Here is a 23,059-nt window from a genome sequence, read left to right on the forward strand (position 1 = left end):
AACCGAATAACTTAAAAAATTAAGGATCTCGAAGTCATAAACTTAAAATAGCTAGCTCCGTCTCCAATTATATAAGGTATCGTTATCATTCTTGGCTCTTTCTGTATTCTTGTATTACGTAAATAGGTTACCGTTTTTTTCGTTAACAAATGAAGCATATATATATATATATATATATATACACATATATATATATATACATATGTAAAGAAGAACTTACATAGGAGTTATATAGTCCCTAAGGACATTACTGTTGTTAAGAGATACTAGGTTATTACAAGTACTAGAATTCAGTTTTTTAATACCCAAACAAACACCTTGCATATCCTTTTCCAAAAAAGATTCAACAAAAGTAGGTGGACGTGCAAGTCGATAACATAGTCCTGTCTTGAAAATCCTAATAGCTTCCTTTGCTAGGCAGTCTGCTACTACATTTCCTTCCCTAAAGCTGTGTCTGATCACCAGGGACTTCAACTGTTGCATTAAGGATCTGCAAGTGAGTAAGCATGGATTAGTAGTGCTACAAGCTTCATCTAGCATTCTCAATGCTTCTGTTGAGTCTGTTTCGATTTCGAGGTTTGCAAATGGCAATTCCTTTGCTAGTTGTAGGCCTTCCTGCAGTGCTAAGAGTTCAGCCTGCATGGGGCTGTAAGCATAGCATGACTTGGTATAGCCCATGATCCATTTACCCGTACTGTTTCTGAAAACTCCACCTAAACCTGCATGAAGATTATGTTTCGAGAAAGCTCCATCTATATCCAGTTTAATAGTATTTTTAGGGGGCCTATCCCAGATGATGCTAATGGGGAAGGAACTTTTTAGTATAGGGGTTTTTTCAGTGAAGAAAATGTATTCGCCTATTTGGCTAAGGACTTGTCTAGGGTTTATATCAAGGTTGAGATTGTTGATATTATTATTGTTCCTATTTTTCCACAAAAGATGAGGATACTCATCCAGGGGAATTGGTGGTTAAAGGCAACACTTTGAACGTGTCTTAGATAGGTTAAAGGCTAGAAAGTCTTTGAACAAAGACTCTTTAATTAATTTTTTGTTAGGAAAAGGAGAATTACTCCCTTCGGTCCACTTCAATTATTATTATTTTTTTTATTGTTTTCATACATATTAAAAAAAAAATATTTTAACGTTAATTAATAATGAAATTGACCATATTAATCTTAATTTATTCATTGGAAATATACCCCATCCGTTCCAATTTAAGTGACTTTTTTTAATTTTTTTTTTTTCGGAAACAGGAAATGTTATATAACATTCAGTGTCATAACACAATAGGGGGTCCTATTTTCACACATATTAAGGAATCTATCTTTTAGCATTCATTAACAATATAATTGATCATATTAACCTTAATTTGTTCATTGAAAGTACACAAATACTCCTAGGCTCTTCACTCTAAGGACAAATTTAAACCAAAAAAAAAGTTAATTCTTTTTTGATATTTGAAGAAATCAAATATTATGGACAACAAAAAAAAGGCCAAAAAATCAATTAAAGTGAACCGGAGGGAGTAACAAATATTTCCATGTTCATTATTCCAAGGGCAACTTTTGAAAAAAAAAAGTTAATTCTTTCTTGATATCTTAAAAAGTCAAATATTGTAAACAACAAAAAAGACAAAAAATCAATTAAAGTAGAACGGAAGGAGTAATAATTAGTAAATGACATTTATTTCAAATATTTTAGTTCTGTTCGTTTGGAATTTAATGCTTCTACCTATCGCTCTTATAAATCTCTACTTTTTGATTGAATATCACAAAATTCCTTTGCCAATTTAAAATTTATTATAAATAGAATTGTATTTAAGGTGAATGTCTATATTTTAGAGAGATTTTAGGGTTTGTTATTTTGTGGCTAAGTAACTTTTCCCCTATAAATAGAGGGGTTCTATTCCATTGCAATTCATCCCAAATCAATAAGAATTCTCTCTCTACTTTTCTCTACAATACTTTTTTCTTCTTTTATTGTTTTATAACACGTTATCAGCACGAAACTCTGACCAATCGAGTAGAGGGAAGTTATTTTAAATTGGGATATGAACATGGTGCTTAACTTGTACATAATATTGAGCATGATGATTGTCAATTGTTCCATAAACTTTCTTCAGGAATAAATTCTTTATTCTGGATTTAAGGTAAGTATTTTATCTTATTTTTCTCTTTTAAATTCTTGAAATTCTATCATTTGATTTTAAATACAAGCAAGGACAATAAATTTTTATTATAACTCTAATAGAGTTTGTGAGAAATTATAACCACCCGAAGTAGTAAAATTTCTATGTCTTCCATGATCAAATTTTGTCACGATCCAAATTTCCCTCCATTGGGTGTCGTGATGGCACCTAGTCTTAGGGACTAGGTAAGCCTAACATTAATTGAAACAACAACAATATTTAAATAACATCTAACAATCGAAATAGAAATTTCTTTAAAATTAATAACCCCAAAACCGGTGGTACAAGTCATAAGCTCTACAGAGTGTTTGCTAGAAAACTGCTAAATACAAATGTTAGAAATAAGGATGAATAGTGCAACACAAAAACTAAAAGGTGACTCTGAAGCCTGCGAACGCAGTAGTAGGTTTACTTTGAATCTCCACAGCAACGATCTGCGCAGCTACTAACGATCAAATACCTGGATCTGCACAAAAATATGCAGAAGTGTAGTATGAGTACACCACAGCGGTACCCAATAAGTATCAAGACTAACCTCAGTGGAGTACTCACGAGGACCAGTCAAGACACCTATTGGACTAAATAACCTGAACAAATATAAGGGTAGAAACAACAGAGTACGATATCTATATAACGGCTACGCATAAATCACAAAATATTACGAAAATTTGCAGTAAGAAAGGAAAACAACAAACAACAGCGGAACACCATAATAATGATACAGAAGGATGAACGGAACACAGTTTAAATTCGGTGACCACAGCATAAGGGAAGGCAAGTAACAACTCAACCAAAAATGACCGCTTTCACACTAGGTTTTAGCCAATAACCTTCACAAGATACCGAACCTCAGAATATATCACAATTTACGAGTCCCAATTCTGGAACCCTAAGTACTAGGCATCCTGTGCCCTCTTTACCAATTTAGTGCTCAACAATATCAAGATCCATCCTTAACCGATAAGAGTGCTCAACTACATGTATGTTTGTGCAAGTGTTGTAACATTGTTCATGCCAGCTAGTAAGTATAGAAAAAGAAACGGACAACACGTAGAATGTTTTTCCGCAATTTCCCACGAAATAGAACTCACACAAGTAAGTGCACCACTACACAAATATCAACGACAACAATGCCCCCAGGCCATCACAAGTCATCACTAATCAATCCCTGACACATCCCACCTTGTCTCGCCACGTATGTAATAATAAAGTAAGTGCCCACCTTGTCTCGCCACACGTGCATAATAATGTTTCTACCTTGTCTCTCCACATGCGCAACCCCCCCCCCCCCCACACACACATATATATATATATATATATATATATTATCACGATCCAAGTTTGGCCCTCCGTGAACTGTCGTGACGGCACCTAGTCTCTACGACTAGGTAAGCCTAACAAAGTTGCGGAAAAAAGAAGAAACAGAGGATAAAACTAACCAAAAACTGTGAATAAACATAAATAAAATGTTTAGGATGCCGCTCGGAATATACAATATAAACTCTCAAATAGAATCAACTCCCAAAATCCGGAATCTCATGAAATCACAAGCTGTGGAATAACTACAAAGTGTTCTAACTCTAGAATGCCTAAACAAAACGTAAATACAGGAGAGCTAAAGCTAGAAGAGAGAATAGAGAGGGACTCCTCGGTCTGCGGACGCGGCAGATATACCTCAAAGTCTCTAATGATCGCCTCGCCTCACTGATGGTATGGCTGAGCTGAAGAGCCTGGATCTGCACATGAAAAACATGCGCAGGAAGGGCATGAGTACACCATAGCGGTACTCAATAAGTGCCAAGCCTAACCTCGGTTGGACAGTGACGAGGAAGGTCAGGGCCCTACCGATCATATACAAATATATATAAGGAAACGAAACAGTATGAAGTAACACAGTATAATAAGAATAACAACAACTACAACAGAGAGAAAAAAAATCACAAAAAAGAATATTGCCTCACACAGAGATAGCAACCGGAGATCTACCAGGATACCGTCCTGTGAGTCCCCAAATGTAAATATCCAGCAACTGGGGATCTACCAGGATACCGTCCTGTAGTCCCCAAATGTAAATATCCAGTAGATCTCACGGGTGTCTTCCCGTAGTCCAACTAATAGTGCGCGGGGGAGCTACCGGAATACTGATCCGTAGTCCCCAAATGTAAATACCAGTACTGGGGGAATCTACCGGGTGCAGTCCCGTAGTTCCATATAACAGTGCAGGGGGATGTACCAGAATATCAATCCGTAGTCCCAAATAAACAGGCAAGGGGGATCTACCGGGAAATCGCCCGTAGTCCCAAAGTAAACACACGGCAACAACACGAACAATATCCAATTCAATCCAATTTCATACCAAAGTAAACAGGTAATTCTAACCTAGCATGCTGCACAGAATTCAGGATAAAAGCAGTTTGAGAAAGTAAAATAATCAAGTCTTTTAGACATGCTTCCCTAGCTAACAGTAGATTTAACTTTCAAGTAGTGTAAACAGGGAATTATAGTACTTAACGAAAAATTGGATTCCCAACAATTAGCACACGTACGCACTCGTCATCTCACGTACAAGGCATTTCATATAACAACAATACCAATCCTAAGGGGAGTTCCTCCACACAAGGTTAGGCAAGCTACTTACCTCGAACCAGCTCAAAATCAATCCGATATCACGCTTTTGCCACGAGTACCCAACTACGAGTGGCCCAAATCTAATCAAATACATTTCATAACGTAAATATAACTACAAACAATGAATTTAGCTAAATGAATTGAAGCTAAGGTAAGAAAATAGAAAAATGCCTGAAAATCCTCCCCGGGCCCACGTCTCAGAATCGGGTAAAAGTCACAAATTATGAACACCCATTCAATTACGAGACTACCCATACTAGTTTCACTCAATTCCGACTCCGAATCGGCTTTCAAATCCCAAAAATTTATTTTATGAAGTTCCACAATTTTTCCAAAATTTTCATCCCAAATCTCTGCTCAAATGATGAATCCAACGTTAAAATCATGTACTTTAGCCAAAATTGAGTTAGAATCACTTACCCCGATGATTTTCTTGATAATCTCTCGAATAATCGCCAAAGCCCGAGCTCTCTAGGTCGAATATAAAATAAAATCCCAAACCTCGCATTTATAGTGCACCTCACGAATTCCCGTCACCGCTGATCGCGGTAAAACCACCGCTGTCGCGCTGTAGATTTTGAATCATCTCAAAATTCCTTGTAGATCAAAAGATATAGGCTTCCGAAGTTGGACAACCGACCTGCAGATTCTTCATGACCGCGGACCGCGGAAAAACCTCCGCCTCAGCGGTAAGACCTCCGCCTCTGGGAAAAACTTCCGCCTCAGCAGTAAGACTTCTGCCCCCAGCAAAGATTTAAGCATCAGACCCATTTTCTAAGCTCCAGAATGTCCGGACTCGCTCAAAACTCACCCGAAACATACCCGAGGGCTCGGCACCTCAACCAAACATACCAACCAATCCTAAAACATCGTAAGAACTTAATCCAACCCTCGAATCACATCAAACAATGCGAAAAACACGAATCACCCTCCAATACAAACCTAAAGAACTTGAAATTTCAAAAATCCCACAACCGATGCCGAAACCAACCAAACCAAGTCCGATTGACCCTAAATTTTGCACACAAGTCACATTCAACACTACGGAGCTATTCCAACACTCAGAATCGGATTCCGACCCCGATATCAAAATCTCACTATCGAACCGGAAACTTCAAACATTCAACTTTCGGCATTTCAAGCCTAAATAAGCTACGGACCTCCAAAACACAATCCGAACACGCCCCTAAGCCCGAAATCACCTAACGGAGCTGACAGAATCGACGGAATTCCCTTCCGAGGCCATCCTCACACTGCTCCAACTACGGTCCAAATTCTAAAGCTTACGCTTTCATTAAGGGACTAAGTGTCCCAAAACACTCCGAAACTCAGAACGAATCCTCCCGGCAACTCACAATAGCAGAAATAAGCACGGGGGAAGCAGTTATTAGGGGATCGGGGCGTTAATTCTAAAAATGACCGGCCGGGTCGTTACATCATCCCCCTCTTAAAACATTCGTTCGTCCTCGAACGAGCATAGAGACATACCTGATGTAGTGAAAAGATGAGGGTGACAGCTGCGCATATCCTGCTCGGTCTCCCAGGTCGCCTCTTCGACCGGCTGACCCCGTCACTGCACCTTCGTTGATGCAGTGCTCTTTGACCTCAACTTCTGAACCTGCCTGTCCAATATTGCCACTCGCTCCTTAACATAAGATAGATCCTTGTCCAACTGGACTGAACTGAAGCCCAATACGTGCGATGGATCACCGTGATACCTCCGGAGCATCGAAACGTGAAATACCGGATGAACTCCTGCCAAGCTAGGAGGTAAGGCAAGCTCATAAGCAACCTCCCCAACACGCCTCAATATCTCAAAAGGACCAATAAACCTCAGACTCAACTTCCCTTTCTTCCCAAATCTCATAACGCCCTTCATAGGCGAAACCCGAAGCAAGACCCGCTCTCCAACCATATAGGAGACATCACGAACCTTCCGGTCTGCAGAACTCTTCTGTCTAGACCGGGCTGTACGGAATCTATCTTGAATCACCTTAACCTTCTCTAAAGCATCTTGTACCAAGTCTGTGCCCAATAATCTAGCCTCATCCGGCTCAAACCAACCCACCGGGGATCTACGCCACCTACCATACAAGGCCTCATACGGTGCCATCTGAATGCTGGACTGATAGCTGTTGTTGTAAGCAAACTCAGCCAGTGGCAAGAACTGATCCCAAGAACCTCCAAACTCCATCACACACGCACGAAGCATATCCTCAAGAATCTGAATAGTGCGCTCCGGCTGTCCATCCGTCTGGTGGTGAAATGCTGTATTCAACTCCACCTGAGTACCCAACTCATGCTGTATGTCCCTCCAGAACCGCGATGTGAACTGAGTACCTCTATCAGAAATGATGGAAACTGGAATACCATGAAGACGAATAATCTCCCAGATATAAATCACCGCCAATCGCTCCGAAGAATAGGTAGTACACACAGGAATGAAGCGCGCGGACTTGGTCAACCGATCTACAATCACCCAAATGGCATCAAACTTCCTCAAAGTTCGTGGGAGTCCAACTACGAAGTCCATGGTGATCCTCTCCCACTTCCACTCCGGAATCTCTATCTGGTGCTCATACTTCACCTGCTGACAATTGAGGCACCAAGCTACAAACCCAACTATAACCTTTTTCATCCACCTCCAACAATAGTGCTGCCTCAAATCCTGATACATCTTCGCGGCACCCGGATGAATGGAATACCGCGAACTATGGGCCTCTTCTAGAATCAACTCCCGAAGCCCATCAACATTAGGTACACATACCCGACCTTGCATCCTCAATACCCCGTCATCACCAATAGTCACATCTCTGGCATCACCGTGCAGAACCTTGTCCTTGAGGACGAGCAAATGAGGGTCATCATACTGACGCTCCCTGATTTGATCAAATAAGGAAGACCAAGAGACCACGCAAGGTAGAACCCGACTAGGCTCTGAAAGATCTAATCTCACAAACTGGCTGGCCAAGGCCTTAACATCCATCGCCATGGGCCTCTCCGCTGCTGGCAAATAAGCCAAACTCCCCAAAATCTCCGCCCGGCGACTCAAAGCATCGACCACCACATTGGCCTTGCTCGGGTGATACAAGATAGTGATATCATAGTCCTTCAACAGCTCTAACCATCTCCTCTGGCGCAAATTAAGATCCTTCTGCTTGAACAAATGCTGCAAACTTCGGTGCTCAATATAGATGTCACAAGGAACACCGTACAAATAATGACGCCAGATCTTCAAGGTGTGAACAATAGCGGCTAACTCGAGATCATGGACAGGATAATTCTTCTCATGTACCTTCAACTGTCTGGACACATTGGCAATCACCCTACCGTCCTGCATCAACACCGCTCCAAGGCCAATCCTCGAGGCATCACACTAGACAGTATAAGACCCCAAACCTATAGGCAATATCAAAACTGGGGCTGTAGTCAAAGCTGTCTTGAGCTTCTTGAAGCTCGCCTCACACTCTTCTGTCCACTGGAACAGAGCACCCTTCTGGGTCAGCCTGGTCATAGGTGCTGCAATGGATGAAAATCCCTCAACAAATCGATGATAATAACCCGCCAAGCCAAGAAAACTGCGGATTTCTGTAGCTGAGGATGGTCTGGGCCAACTCTGCATTGCTTCCACTTTCTTCGGATCCACCTTTATCCCTCTCACTCGTTACCACGTGACCCAAGAATGCCATGGAATCCAACCAAAACTCACATTTCGAGAACTTTGCATATAGCTGCTTTTCTCTCAAGTTCTGAAGCACTGTCCTCAGGTGCTGTTCATGATCTTCCCGACTCCGAGAGTATACCAAAATGTCATCAATAAAGACAATGAAGAATGAGTCAAGATGTGGCCGAAACACATTGTGCATCAAATGCATGAAGGCTGGTGGGGCATTGGTCAACCCAAATGACATAACAAGGAACTCGTAATGACCATACCGAGTCTTGAAGGCAGTCTTCGGGATATCTGGCTCCCGAATCTTCATCTGGTGATAGCCTGAACACAAGTCAATCTTAGAAAACACTCGCGCACCCTGTAGCTGATCAAACAGGTCATCAATACGAGGCAAAGGATAACGGTTCTTCACTGTAACTTTGTTCAACTGGCGATAATCAATGCACATACGCATAGAACAATCCTTTTCTTAACAAACAAGACAGGAGCACCCCAAGGTGATACACTGGGCTAAATGAAACCCTTATTAAGCAATTCCTGTAACTGATCCTTCAACTCCTTCAACTCAGGAGGAGCCATACGATACGGAGGAATAGAAATGGGCTGAGTGCCCGGCAACAGATAAATGCCAAAATCAATATCTCTATCGGGCGGCATTCTCGGAAGATCAGTTGGAAACACATCAGAGAAATTCCATACTACAGAGACTGAATCAACTGTAGGGGTATCAACACTAACATCTCTCACATAGGCCAGATACACGTCACACCCCTTCTCAACCATTCGCTAAGCTTTAAGGAAAGAAAGAACTCTACTGGGAGTGTGATCTAAAGTACCCATCCATGCTACTCGCGGTACACCTGGCATAGCCAGCATCACGATTTTCGTGTGACAATCAAGAATAGCATAATGGGGGCGACAACCAGTGCATGCCCAAGATAACATCAATGTCTACCATGCTGAGCAATAATAAATCGGGGTCTGGTGTCAAAACCATTAAGAGCAATCAAATACGACCGGTAAACGTGGTCTACAAAAAGAGAATCTCCAACAGGAATAGAAACATAAACAGGAGAACTCAAAGAATCCCGAGATACGCCCAAATGCGGGGCAAAATAAAAGGACACATAGGAATAAGTGGAGCCTGGATCGAATAGAACCGATGCATCCCTATGACAAACCAGGACAATACCTGTGATGACAGAACGGAGGCGACAGCCTCAGTACGGGCAGGAAAGGCAAAATATCTGGCCTGGCCTCCCCCTCTAGGGCGGCCTCTACCTCCCCAACCTCCACCTCTAGCTAGCTGGGCAGGTGGGGTAGCAACTGGTGCTGAAATCATAGTCTGGGAACTCTGCGGAGCACGCTGTGGCTGAGAAGTCTGTGGAGGCGCACCCCTCCCTAGCCTAGGGCAATACCTCACCACATGGCGTGTGTCGCCATACTCAAAACAACCTCGCGGCTGACGTGGCAGTGGGAACTACGCGGCATGGGTACTCTGAGACCCCTGAACACCTGAAACACTATGCGAAACCTGAAACGCAAACTGTGCTGGCTGACCTACAAAACCTCTACCATGCCGTACTCTTCCTCCAAAATAAGGACCAGTGGATCTCTCCGGTTCGCGAGGTCTCCTCGCCTCCCTATACTATCTCTCCTGAACTCGTCTGTCCTCTCTCCCCCGGACCCCACCTGTCCTCTACCTGGCGAGCGACCCTTTCCTCCTGCTGAAATGAGGCCATAGGCTGTGTCGCCATGACACCTGGAACCTGACCAATGTGAACTTGCTGCGCTGGAGTGTGGGCGATGGGTGTCTGGGTCCCTCCCCCGATCTGTGAAGTAGTTGGTACAACCTGAATCAACCCCGCCTGAACCAATGTACCAAACATGCTCAGGAACTGTGCTAAGGTCTCCTGAAATGCTGGAGTAGTAGTAGAAGTGGGCTTATTAGACGTCTGGGCTCCAGCTGGAACTGTTGGTGGCTCCTCTGTAGCAGCTCGCGCGGGCGCTCTGGCTGCACCGTGTGTGCATCCTCGGCCTCTACCCCGGCCCCGACCTCTGACGGCTCTCGCAGGGGGAGCGGGTGCCTGGTCATCTCCGGTAGTACGTGTCCTCACCATCTGTGAGAGAATGGAAGATAGAGGTGTCACGCCCCGAACCTGGGGGCGAGACCGGGACCCGGTGCCTCACCTATCCGTGTGTACCAACTTGCGACTAAGGAATTCTGAACATGTAATGTCATACTTTGGCCATGGGCCACATTGCAAGGCAATTGCGAATACTGACTAAATATCAATATAAAGCTGGGCCGACAAGGCCGCATAACTAGTACAGCTGACAAACCAACAAAATGTACATAAAAGGCATACAAACCCAACATACTACATTAACTGACAGGATATGTCTACAAGCCTCTACTGATGGATATACTATGATCGAAACACGGGCCCGACCTACTCATAACATATATACATATATACAAAGATATACGTATAGCTCTAGACACGGCAACTCCGAAAGGTATGGAGCTTACCGGTCAAGCTGAACTCGGGCAACATTAATTACGTATTTTAGTCGATTATTACACTCTAATTTACTGCACTTTAATTGAGTTTGCGCGTTAATCGCTAGTGTTTTGCAATAACGGTGTGTTTTCTGCCTTGTAGGAGTGATTCCGAGCTATGTAGATGTTATGGAATTAATTAGAGTGATTTGGAGCTTTAAATTTTGAGTAAGAGTTCAAGGAATTAAGCCGTGATCGTGTTTGGGGGTCAACGGATGATAGTTAGAGCGAACGAAGACTCTAGTAGGCATATTGCGCACTGTCTAATAAAATACACATAACTTTTCGCTCAGAACTCCATTTGGGCTCCACAATATATGATTGGAAAGCTAACTCAAAGGGCTACAACTTCCATGTTTTACGTGTTTCCAAATTCGAAACGGAACAGGGTGAAAAATGCGCGTCAATAGCGTGATCGCGCTCGTCAGGCAGAACACTGGGCCACTAGCGCGACCACTAGCGCGATCGCACTAGTCAAACCGGGGAAAAGTGTCCTTTTTCACATTGGAGAAGGTATAATTGTTTGGGCCCAATCCTACTTGGTATATATACATAGAAAAACGGTATTTTGAGGGAGGAGGACGTTTTTTAGAGGAAAACACAAGCACAGAGCCGCCGTGGAGGCCGGGTTTCATCTTTTCTTCCACCAACTTAGTCTTTTTATGTTTCTTTGTATGATTTTTTGTTTTGCTACCATGTCTATATGGAGCTAAGCTTCACGTTCTAGTGTTGTGGTTCTTTCATGACTATTGTTATTCGGATATTGATTTTGATTTCTTAGTTTATCATGTTGGTTAATTTATTTAATCCTTCACTTAATTATTTGATTGCTTGATCACCAATTGAATACTATCTACGAATCTAGAGTTGAACTCGAAAGTGGGAATTCTAGATTGCATATAGGATTGAGTAGAGCAAGTTCTTGAACCTGGGCATCGGGGAACGGATTCGCAATTAGGATAGACATATACCTAATTGCCTTGCCTGGTTGAAATACAGGAATTATAAATGGGTTCTTGTTGATTCTAACTCCATAGACATATAGGCATTAGGTTAGCTTGAATAGGCGAGTAAGAACTCGACAGATTCTTATGAGCAATATTAACCCTGTCAACTAATAAACTCGATAAATTAGTTAGTCAATTCAATTGAAGAATATAATAGGAATGTTAGATAGACCATAACCCTAGATCGTTTTCATTACATTGATATCATAAAAATCTGCTCTTCCTCTGTTTAAAGTTCATTATTTATATTCTTTATGTAATTAGTCTAGAATCAATTACTTCTAGGTTTATTTCTTGTTTAGATAATCAGGATAGTCTAATTTAGTTAATAGTTAATCACAAGTCCTCGTGGGATTGACATCCGACTTTTAGTCACTTTATTACTTGACGACCGCGTATACTTGCGTGTGCGTTTGGGAGCAACAAGTTTTTGGCGCCGCTGCTGGGGACTTAGAAATTAACTATTTTTCTAGATTAGACTTTTACTTGTATCTTTACAAGTTTTTTTTCCCTTCTCTTTTTGTAAGTATTTTATTTTTATAACTATTTGATTTTTTCTCTTAGCGTGTTTCTAGTTTTCTCAGCATGTCATCTGAGGATGAAATATCCGGAGGTAAGGTTATTGATTAAGACGCTTGGTTAACGGAAGACTTTTATAGCCCATCTTTTTGGGCTTGTCATCACCTGAACTCCGAGAGGTCTGAATTTGAATATGGGAGTAAGGGTTGGTATTGGGAAGAATATTCACGATTAAGGGAATATGAGGAACGACGTTGTCTTCTAACAACGTTGGTAAATGATTGGTCTAAGGAGAGAGATGAACTTGCACATAAAATTGATAATTTTGGTTTGGCTGTACATAACTTAGATGCAGATTTGAGTGCAAAGGTTGATGCGTGTAATGCCCAACAATTTAATAATGAGTTGTGTGAAGCTGAAAAAAATCTTCTAGACCAAATTGAGGAGCTAAAACGAGAATACCAATCACTAGACCCTGTTTTTTCTTGAAGATGCCAATATTGAGAAGAGTGCTCTAGAGTCATGTGAGGGAGTAGATAACATTACTTTGGGAGACTTGAGTGTGCGTAAATATGAGAATGCAAATAGTAGTAAAATTCATGAGTTAGGGCGCATTAGACCTCATTCCAATCATTTTTTCACATTGTGTTTAGATAGTAAGATAGTAATCGAGCCATCTGAGCCAATGAGAGGGTCAAAGAGTGAGGATGAGAGTGCCTATATTCTTGAATTTGTTGTGCCAAAAAGCAAAAATTATATTCCTCATCTAAAGGCCGAGAGGTGCAGAGTGAAAAATTTATTACTTGGCCTGGTTATCTTTGTAGCCCCACCAAAGGTGCATAGCCACAGAATGGATGCCATGTTAGGGGTACAATTCATAAGTTCAAGGTGGAGGCAAAAATTGGTTCACGTCGTGCCGCAACGTTAAATTAGGCGCTTGTTGGGAGGCAACCCAGCTTTACTGCTTTCTTTTATTTTTATTTATTTTTGTTTATTTTATTTTTCTATCTTTGTAGTGTTTTTTGTAGGATTATGAGCATAGAATAAAAGCCACTGAAAGTGTGCAAAAGTGAGCTATGTGGTTGAAATAAGTGTGGAGCGACCGCACAAAGGATCGTACCTGGGAGAAGTCTGAGTATCCCGTGAACAGCTAATGCTTCGGCCTTTGGCCTACCAGGGAGTCTCTTTTACCCTCTTGTTATTTTTAGTGTGCATTGAGGACATTGCACAATTTTAAGTGTGGGGTGAGGAGATTGTCTGGGTGATTTTCTGTGCTATGTTAGCTTAGTTATAGTACTCGTTCTTAGTGTAGTAATTTTTTTTTAAAAAAAAAAAAACAAAAAACGAAAACAGAAAAAAACAAAAACAAAAAAAAATTTCGAAAAATTTGGACTTTTCCCGACGATGGATTTTGTGGACAGCTTTCTTGAGGGATTAAAGTCTAAACAAAAAAATACAAAAATATGTCTTTTAGCTTTCTTTAGGTAGTAATAATCCCCCGTAGTTTTTCTTTGTGCCTCGGTTCTTTTCCATGGGATGTAGTTTGAACCGGGTAATTTTTTCTTTTAGAGTAGTTTAGGGAATAAATTGGAGGAAGAAAGATGAGATAAACCTAGGCGCCCTTGACTTGTTTGATAGTAGCATATTTAGGCTTTGGCATGTGTAGTATCTTCCCTATGATTTGAATTTATTGATGATGCCTTACTTAGTTGGATAGCATGTTTTGTGACGCCTATGTCTCATTTACTTGACTTATGTAACTTTGTGCTTAATGCTTAGTATCTCGTGGCTTTGTGAATACTCAAATTTGTTGAGAGTCGGAATGGGATTGTCCTTAGTGAGTCATGTGCCATGTGTGATGAGGTTTTTGTGTAGTCTATGTATTGTACTTGTGTCTAGAACTTGCCCGCTATGTGAGTTGAAGCAAAATTTAAGGTGATGCTCGGTTTAAAAAATGATTTTAGGCTTTCTTTGATCTTTTTGAGCTTAATTGCTTACCACAAATAAACTTTATCCCTAGTCAATCCTTTAGAGCCTATAGACTTTTATTTGGCACCCATATTACAAGCCTATACCCTTTTTATTCTTAATTGACATTGTTTTGATCCCTTTTCCTCTTAAAGCACTTTTAATTGTGAGTTGAACGCTAAAAGAAGTAAGAAGGAACTAAGCGTGGGGTGGCTTTTGAGTGGAACCAATAAAAGGAAGAAAGGTGCACTTATTTTTTAAAATAATACACCATTAGCGGAAATTGAAAAAAAAGAATAATCTGGAAAAGAAGAAAGAAAAACAAATAGAGATGAATACATTGTTGTCTTGTTCTTGATAGTGGGTATGAATTAATGTAGTGCTTAAAGAAGAAGGGAGCATTTTTGGGATGATATTGTTTGTGAAAGTGAAGTGGATTGACGAATTTATGTGGTGTGTTAAAGTGCTTAGGAGGGTTAGTCACTATTCCTAAATATATCCTACCCGTCCCTTAGCCCACATTACAACCATGAAAAAGTCCTAATTGATTTTAGATCGAGCGAGCCTACATTAGTAGAGATTTACATTAAGTGCAAGCCTATGGTACCAATTACATGCATGTGACTTCTTTTGTGAGGGTGAGCGATATTTTCTTTTTATATATATGAGTCTTTAAACTATATTTGATCATGAGATTTGATTGTGTGGGTTCAACGTATTCTCTTGTTCTTGTTGTGAGGGCACATGGTTTCACGAGGGATAGGTAACATTATTAGACTTCTCTAGGATGTTGGGTGTTCAAGCCATGAGTGCATTGTGATATTGAGTCGGTTTTGAGGCTAGGATAGTTGTGAGCATATTGTCTTTGTTTGAATATTTTTGAAGAATGACATAAGTAAAGGGAAGTGTATGATGATTGCATATGCTAGAGTTTAATTGTTACTATCAACCATAATCATTGGTGTAGTGTGCTTCGAATATGTTAAGTGCTCATAGATAGAGTAAATTTTTGGTTGACTCGAGGACGAGCAATGTTTAAGTGTGGGGTGTTGATGATAGGCTATAATTACGTATTTTAGTCGATTATTACACTCTAATTTACTGCACTTTAATTGAGTTTGCGCGTTAATCGCTAGTGTTTTGCACTAACGGTGTGTTTTATGCCTTGTAGGAGTGATTCCGAGCTATGTAGATATTATGGAATGAATTCGAGTGATTTGGAGCTTTAAAGTTTAAGTAAAAGTTCAAGGAATTAAGCCGTGATCGTGTTTGGGGGTCAACGGATGATAGTTAGAGCGAACGAAGACTCCAGTGGGCATATTGCGCACTATCTAGTAAAATACACATAACTTTTTTCTCCAAACTCCATTTGGGTTCCACAATATATGGTTATAAAGCTAACTCAAAGGGCTACAACTTTCATGTTTTACGTTTTTCCAAATTCGAAACGGAACAGGGTGAAACATGCGTGTCAATAGCGCGATCGCGCTCAGGTCGCGCTCGTCAAGCAGAACACTGGGCCACTAGTGCGACCTCTAGCGTGACCACTAGCGCGATCGCGCTAGTCAAACCCGGAAAAAGTGTCCTTTTCACATAGGAGAAGGTATAATTGTTTGGGCCCAACCCTACTTGGTATATATACATAGAAAAACAGTATTTTGAGGGAGGAGGACGTTTTTGAGAGGAAAACACAAGCACAGAGCCGCCGTGGAGGCCGGGTTTCATCTTTTCTTCCACCAACTTAGTCTTTTTATGTTTCTTTGTATGATTTGTTGTTTCGATACCATGTCTATATGGAGCTAAGCTTCACGTTCTAGGGTTGTGGTTCTTTCATGACTATTGTTATTCGGATATTGATTTTGATTTCTTAGTTTATCATGTTGGTTTATTTAATTAATCTTGCACTTAATTATTTGATTGCTTGATAACCAATTGAATACTATCTATGAATCTAGAGTTGAACTCGAAAGTGGGAATTCTAGACTGCATATAGGATTNGTGAAGGTTGTGTGAGGAATGAATTCGTAAGATGTTGTGGTAAGATGCAAGGTAAGGTCCCTTTTATAGTGCAGAAAGCAAGCAAGAAAGGCAAGGAAATATTATTGAAATCAGTCTCCCTTTGGTTAAGGGATTCTGATTCCAACGGGTAAAAACCAGTTAAGGAAAGAAATTTTACTTAAAACCTTTCAAAGTAGCACAATAGGGGTAAATACATAGAAGTTATTTAAGGAAAATAATCAATAGTACACGGTTTGTGCCAAATATGGCAAGGGAATCAATCAAACAACCATGAAACCAAAATTACAAGTTCAATTTGAATGAACCAAGTCAAGAAAGGTAAAGGGGTTCAATCGAAGAAAAATTAGTGACAATTCGTCAGCCTTATTAAAAGGATTTCAGAATCAATCAATTAGTTGGTAAAAAACCTTTTGAAAAAGAAATTTCTCATATATAAAGCACACCAATCAAGCAGAAGGAATCGTCAGGTTACTTAGAAAAAGAGTCTAACATTGAAAGCCTTAGAGTCACAAGCAAAAGGGATTCAAGTTCAGTTGCGGACTCATAGTGAGTCTGAAAGCCTAGGGTCCCAAAGTGGAACCCTAGTACCACTTGCCAAAGAACCCCCAAATCCTAGGGTTTCGAATCGAGTCAGACATAGAGGTGAGAAAACAGGTCATTGAAAGAGGCTCATAAGTCTTTTCCAAAGACCGATGAGAGACAAACACACACGGTAGAAAGAACACTGATTCAAGGTCATGAGAACACGTTTGAGAAAACTCAAAATTTATACAAGTTTAGAAGAAAGAGATAATACGAGTTTTAAACAAAAGTGGATGAAATATGCTTAGCAGGAACACAAACAGAGTTCAGTAAAGTGAACAAAATCAAAGAACTCAACCATAAACACATATAGCAAACAACACGGATTAACATGGAAGTACAGGAATAACAACAAAAATAGAGGAATCTTGCATAATAGAAAGAGAAACAAAGAGCAACCTCATGCATAAAAAGAAAACATACGAGCCTAAATGATCACACATAAAGAAAGAACAGAAAGAATCAGAAAGATATTTGAAGAAACTTTTCAGAAACCCTAAAATCGAAATTGAACGATTTTGAAAAGGAAATTTGGGGAAAACCTTTAAAATGTCAAGTAAAGCCCAGACATATCACAGATCTAAGAAAATAAGCAAGTACGGAACCTCAAACAATGCTGGAACGACGAATCACACCATGAATCGAACTTAGAAACTTTCAAACCATTCAACTTCCAAAACTCGTGCCGAAACCTATCAAATTAACCCGGAATGACGCCAAATTTTGCAGATAAGTCCAAAATGACATAACGGAGCTGTTCCAACTCTCGGAATCGCATTCCGACCCCGATATCACAAAAGTCAACTATGGGTCAAACTTTTCCATTTTCCAAACGTCAATTTTCCAACTTCCGCCGAAACGCCTCAAATTACCCTACGGACCTCCAAATCCGAATCCGGATGCGCCGTTGCAGCCAAACGCACACGCAAGTATACGCGGTCGTCAAGTAATAAGTGACTAAAAGTCGGATGTCGAACCCACGAGGACTTGTGATTAACTATTAACTAAATTAGACGATCCTAATTATCTAAACAAGAATTAAACCTAGAAATATTTGATTCTAAACTAATTAAAATAAATAAAAACAAATAATGAACTTTGAACAGAGGAAGAGCAGATTTTTATGATATCAATGTAATGAAAACGATCTAGAGTTATGTGCTATCTAACAATCCTATTGTACTCTTCAATTGAATTGACTAACTAATTTATCTAGTTTATTGGTTAACAGGGTTAATATTGCTCATAAGAATCTGTCGAGTTCTTACTCGCCTATTCAAGATAACCTAACTCCTATATGTCTATGGAATTAGAACTAACAAGAACGCATTTATAATTCCTGTAAATTAACCAAGCAAGGCAATTAGGTATATGTCTATCCTAACTGCGAATCTGTTCCCCGATGCCTAGGTTCAAGAACTTGCTCTACTCAATCCTATATGCAATCTAGAATTCCCACTTTCGAGTTCAATTCTAGATTCGTAGATAGTATTCAATTGGTGATCAAGCAATCAAATAATTAAGTGCAGGATTGAATAAATATACCAATATAATAAACTGAGAAATCAAAATCAATATCCGAATAACAATAGTCATGAAATAACCACAACCCTAGAACGTGAAGTTTATCTCCACATAGACATGGTAGCAAATCAACAAATCATACAAAGAAACATAAAAATTACTGAGTTTGTGGAAGAAAAGATGAAACCCGGCCTCCACGGCGGCTCTGTGCTTGTGTTTTCCTCTCAAAAACGTCCTCCTCATTCAAAATACCGTTTTTCCATGTATATATACCAAGTAGGGTTGGGCCCAAACAATTATACCTTCTCCAATGTGAAAAGGACACTTTTCCCGGGTTTGACTAGCGCGATCGCGCTAGTGGCCCAGTGTTCTGCCTTACGAGCGCGACCTGAGCGCGATCGCGCTATTGACGCGCATTTTTCACCCTGTTCCATTTCGAATTTGGAAAAACGTATAACATGAAAGTTGTAGCCTTTGAGTTAGCTTTCCAACCATATATTGTGGAGCGCAAATGGAGTTCTGAGCAAAAAGGTATTTGTATTTTACTAGACAGTGCGCAATATGCCTACTCGAGTCTTCGTTCGCTCTAACTATCATCCGTTGACCCCCAAACACGATCCCGGCTTAATTCCTTGAACTTTTACTCAGACTTCAAAGCTCCAAATCACTTGAATTCATTCCATAACATCTACATAGCTCGGAATCACTCCTACAAGGCGTAAAACACACAGTTAGTGCAAAACACTAGCGATTAAAGCGCAAACTCAAATAAAGTGCAGTAAATTAGAGTGTAGTAATCGACTAAAATACGTAATTATAGCCTATCATCAACACGCCACACTTAAACGTTGCTCGTCCTCGAGTCAACCAAAAATTTACTCTATCTATGAGCACTTAACATATTCGAAGCACACTAAACCAATGATTATGGCTGATAGCAACAATTAAACTCTAGCATATGCAATTATCATACACTTCCCTTTACTTATGTCATTCTTCAAAAATATTCAAACAAAGACAATATGCTCACAACTATCCTAGCCTCAAAAACCGATTCAATGTCACAATGCACTCATGGCTTGAACACCCAACATCCTAGAGAAGTCTAATAATGTTACCTATCCTTGATGAAACCATGTGCCCTCACAACCAAAGCAAAGAAAGTAAAATCAATCCACACTTTCGAATCTCATGCTCACATATATCAAAGAAAATCGCTCACCCACACAAAAGAAGTCACATGCATGTAATTGGTACCATAGGCTTGCCCTTAATGTAAATCTCTACTAATGTAGGCTCGCTCGATCTAAAATCAATTAGGTCTTTTTCATGGTTGTAATGTGGGCTAAGGGACGGGTAGGATATATTTAGGAACAGTGACTAACCCTCCTAAGTACTTTAACACACCACCAAATAACTTAGGTGCAAATTCTTTAACACCACTTCAATTTCACAAATAATATCACCCCCAAAAACGTTCCCTTCTTCTTTAAGCACTACTTTAATTCATACCCACTAGCAAGAACAAGACAACAATTCATTCATCTATATTTTTCTTTTCTTTTCTTCCATATTTTTCTCTTCTCTTTTTTCTTTTTCAATTTCTGCTAGTGGTGTATTATTTTAAAAAAAACAAGTGCACCTTTCTTCCTTTTGTTGGTTCACTCAAAAGCCACCCCACACTTAGTTCCTTCTTACTTCTTTTAGCGCTCATCTCACAATTAAAGTGCTTTAAAAGGTAAAAGGATCAAAACAATGTCAATTTAAGAACAAAAAGGGTATATGCTTGTAATGTGGGTGCCAAATAAAAGTCTATAGGCTCAAAAAGGTTAACTAGGGATAAATTTTATTTGTGATAAGCAATAAGCTCAAAAGATCAAACAAAGCCTAAAATCATTTTTCAAACCGAGCATCACCTAAAATTTCGCTTCGACTCACAAACCGGGCAAGTTCTAGACACAAGTACAATACATGGACTACACAAAAACCTCACCACACATGGCACATGACTCACTAAGGACGATCCCATTCCGACTCTCAAACAAATGCAAGTATTCACGGAGTCACGAGATATTAAGCATTAAGCACAAAGTGAACATAAGTCAAGAAAATGAGACATAGGCGCCACAAAACATGCTATCCAAGTAAGCAAGGCATCATCAATAAATTCAAATCATAGGGAAGATACTACACATGCCAAAGCCTAAATATGCTACTATCAAACAAGTCAAGGGCTCCTAGGTTTATCTCATCTTTCTTCCTCTATTTTGTTCCCTAAACTACTCTAAAAGAAAAAAAAACTACCCGGTTCAAACTACATCCCATGGAAAAGAAACGAGGCACAAAGAAAAACCACGGGGGATTATTACTACCTAAAGAAAGCTAAAAGACATATTTTTGTGTTTTTTGTTTAGACTTTAATCCCTCAAGAAAGCTGTCCACAAAATCCATTGTCGGGAAAAGTCCAAAATTTTCGGTTTTTTTTTTCGTTTTTTTTGTTTTTTTTTTAAAAAAAAATTACTACACTAAGAACGAGTACTATAACTAAGCTTAGAAAATCACCCAGACAATCTCCTCACCCCACACTTACAATTGTGCAATGTCCTCAATGCACACTAAAAAAAACAAGAGGGTAAAAGAGACTCCCTGGTAGGCCAAAGGCCGAAGCATTAGCAGCTTACGGGATACTCAGACTTCTCCCAGGTACGCTCCTTTGTGCGGTCACCCCACACTTATTTGAACCACATAGCTCACTTTTGCACACTTCCAGTGGCTTTTCTTCTATGCTCATAATCCTACCAAAAACGCTACAAAGATAGAAAAATAAAATAAACAAAAATAATTAAAAATAAAAGAAAGCAGTAAAGCTGGGTTGCCTCACAACAAGTGCCTAATTTAAAATCGCAGCACGACTTGAACCAATTTTTGTCTCCACCTTGAACTTATGAATTGTACCCCTAACATGGCATCCAGTCTGTGGCTATGCACCTTTGGTGGGGCTACAAAGATAACCAGGCCAAGTAATAAATTTTTCACTCTGCACCTCTCGGCCTTTAGATGAGGAATGTAATTTTTGCTTTTTGGCACAACAAATTCAAGAATATAGGCGCTCTCATCCTCACTCTTTGACCCCTTCATTGGCTCAGATGGCTCGATTACTATCTAAATACAATGTGGAAAAATGATTGGAATGAGGTCTAATGCGCTCTAACTCATGAATTTTACTACTATTTGCATCCCCATATTTACACACACTCAAGTCTCCCAAAGTAGTGTTATCTACTCCCTCACATGACTCTAGAGCACTATTCTCAATATTGGCATCCTCAAGAAAAACATGGTCTAGTGATTGGTATTCTCGTTTTAGCTCCTCAATTTGGTTTAGAAGATTTTTTTCAGCTTCACACAACTCATTATTAAATTGTTGGGCGTTACACGCACCAACCTTTGCACTCAAATCTACATCTAAGTTATGTACAACCAAGCCAAAATTATCAATTTAATGTGCAAGTTCATCTCTCTCCTTAGACCAGTCATTCACCATTTTTGTTAGAAGACAACGACGTTCCTCGTATTCCCTTAATCGTGAATATTCTTCCCAATACCAACCCTTACTCCCATATTCAAATTCAGACCTCCCAGAAATCAGGTCATGAGAAGCCCAAAAAGACGGGTCATAAAAGTCTTCCGTCAACCATGCTTCTTCATCAATAACCTTACCTCCGGATATTTCATCCCCATATGTCATGTTGAGAGAACTAGTAACACACTAAGAGAACAATCAAAATTGTTATAAAAATAAAAATATTTACAAAAAGAGAAGAAAAAAGAATCAAAACTTGTAAAGATAAAAGTAAAAGTCTAATATAGAAAAATAGCTAATTTCTAAGTCTCCGGCAACGGCCCCAAAAACTTGTTGCGGCCAAACGCACACGCAAGTATACGCGGTCGTCAAGTAATAAAGTGACTAAAAGTCAGATGCCGAACCCACGAGGACTTGTGATTAACTATTAACTAAACTAGACGATCCTAATTATCTAAACAAGAATTAAACCTAGAAATATTTGATTCTAAACTAATTAAAATAAATAAAAACAAATAATGAACTTTGAACAGAGGAAGAGCAGATTTTTATGATATCAATGTAATGAAAATGATCTAGGGTTATGGGCTATCTAACAATCCTATTGTATTCTTCAATTTAATTGACTAACTAATTTATAGAGTTTATTGGTTAACAAGGTTAATATTGCTCATAAGAATCTGTCGAGTTCTTACTCGCCTATTCAAGCTAACCTAACTCCTATATGTATATGGAATTAGAACTAACAAGAACGCATTTATAATTCCTGTAAATTAACCAAGCAAGGCAATTAGGAATATGTCTA

Source organism: Nicotiana attenuata, unplaced genomic scaffold, assembly GCF_001879085.1.
Source record: "Nicotiana attenuata strain UT unplaced genomic scaffold, NIATTr2, whole genome shotgun sequence".
NCBI lineage: Eukaryota > Viridiplantae > Streptophyta > Magnoliopsida > Solanales > Solanaceae > Nicotiana > Nicotiana attenuata.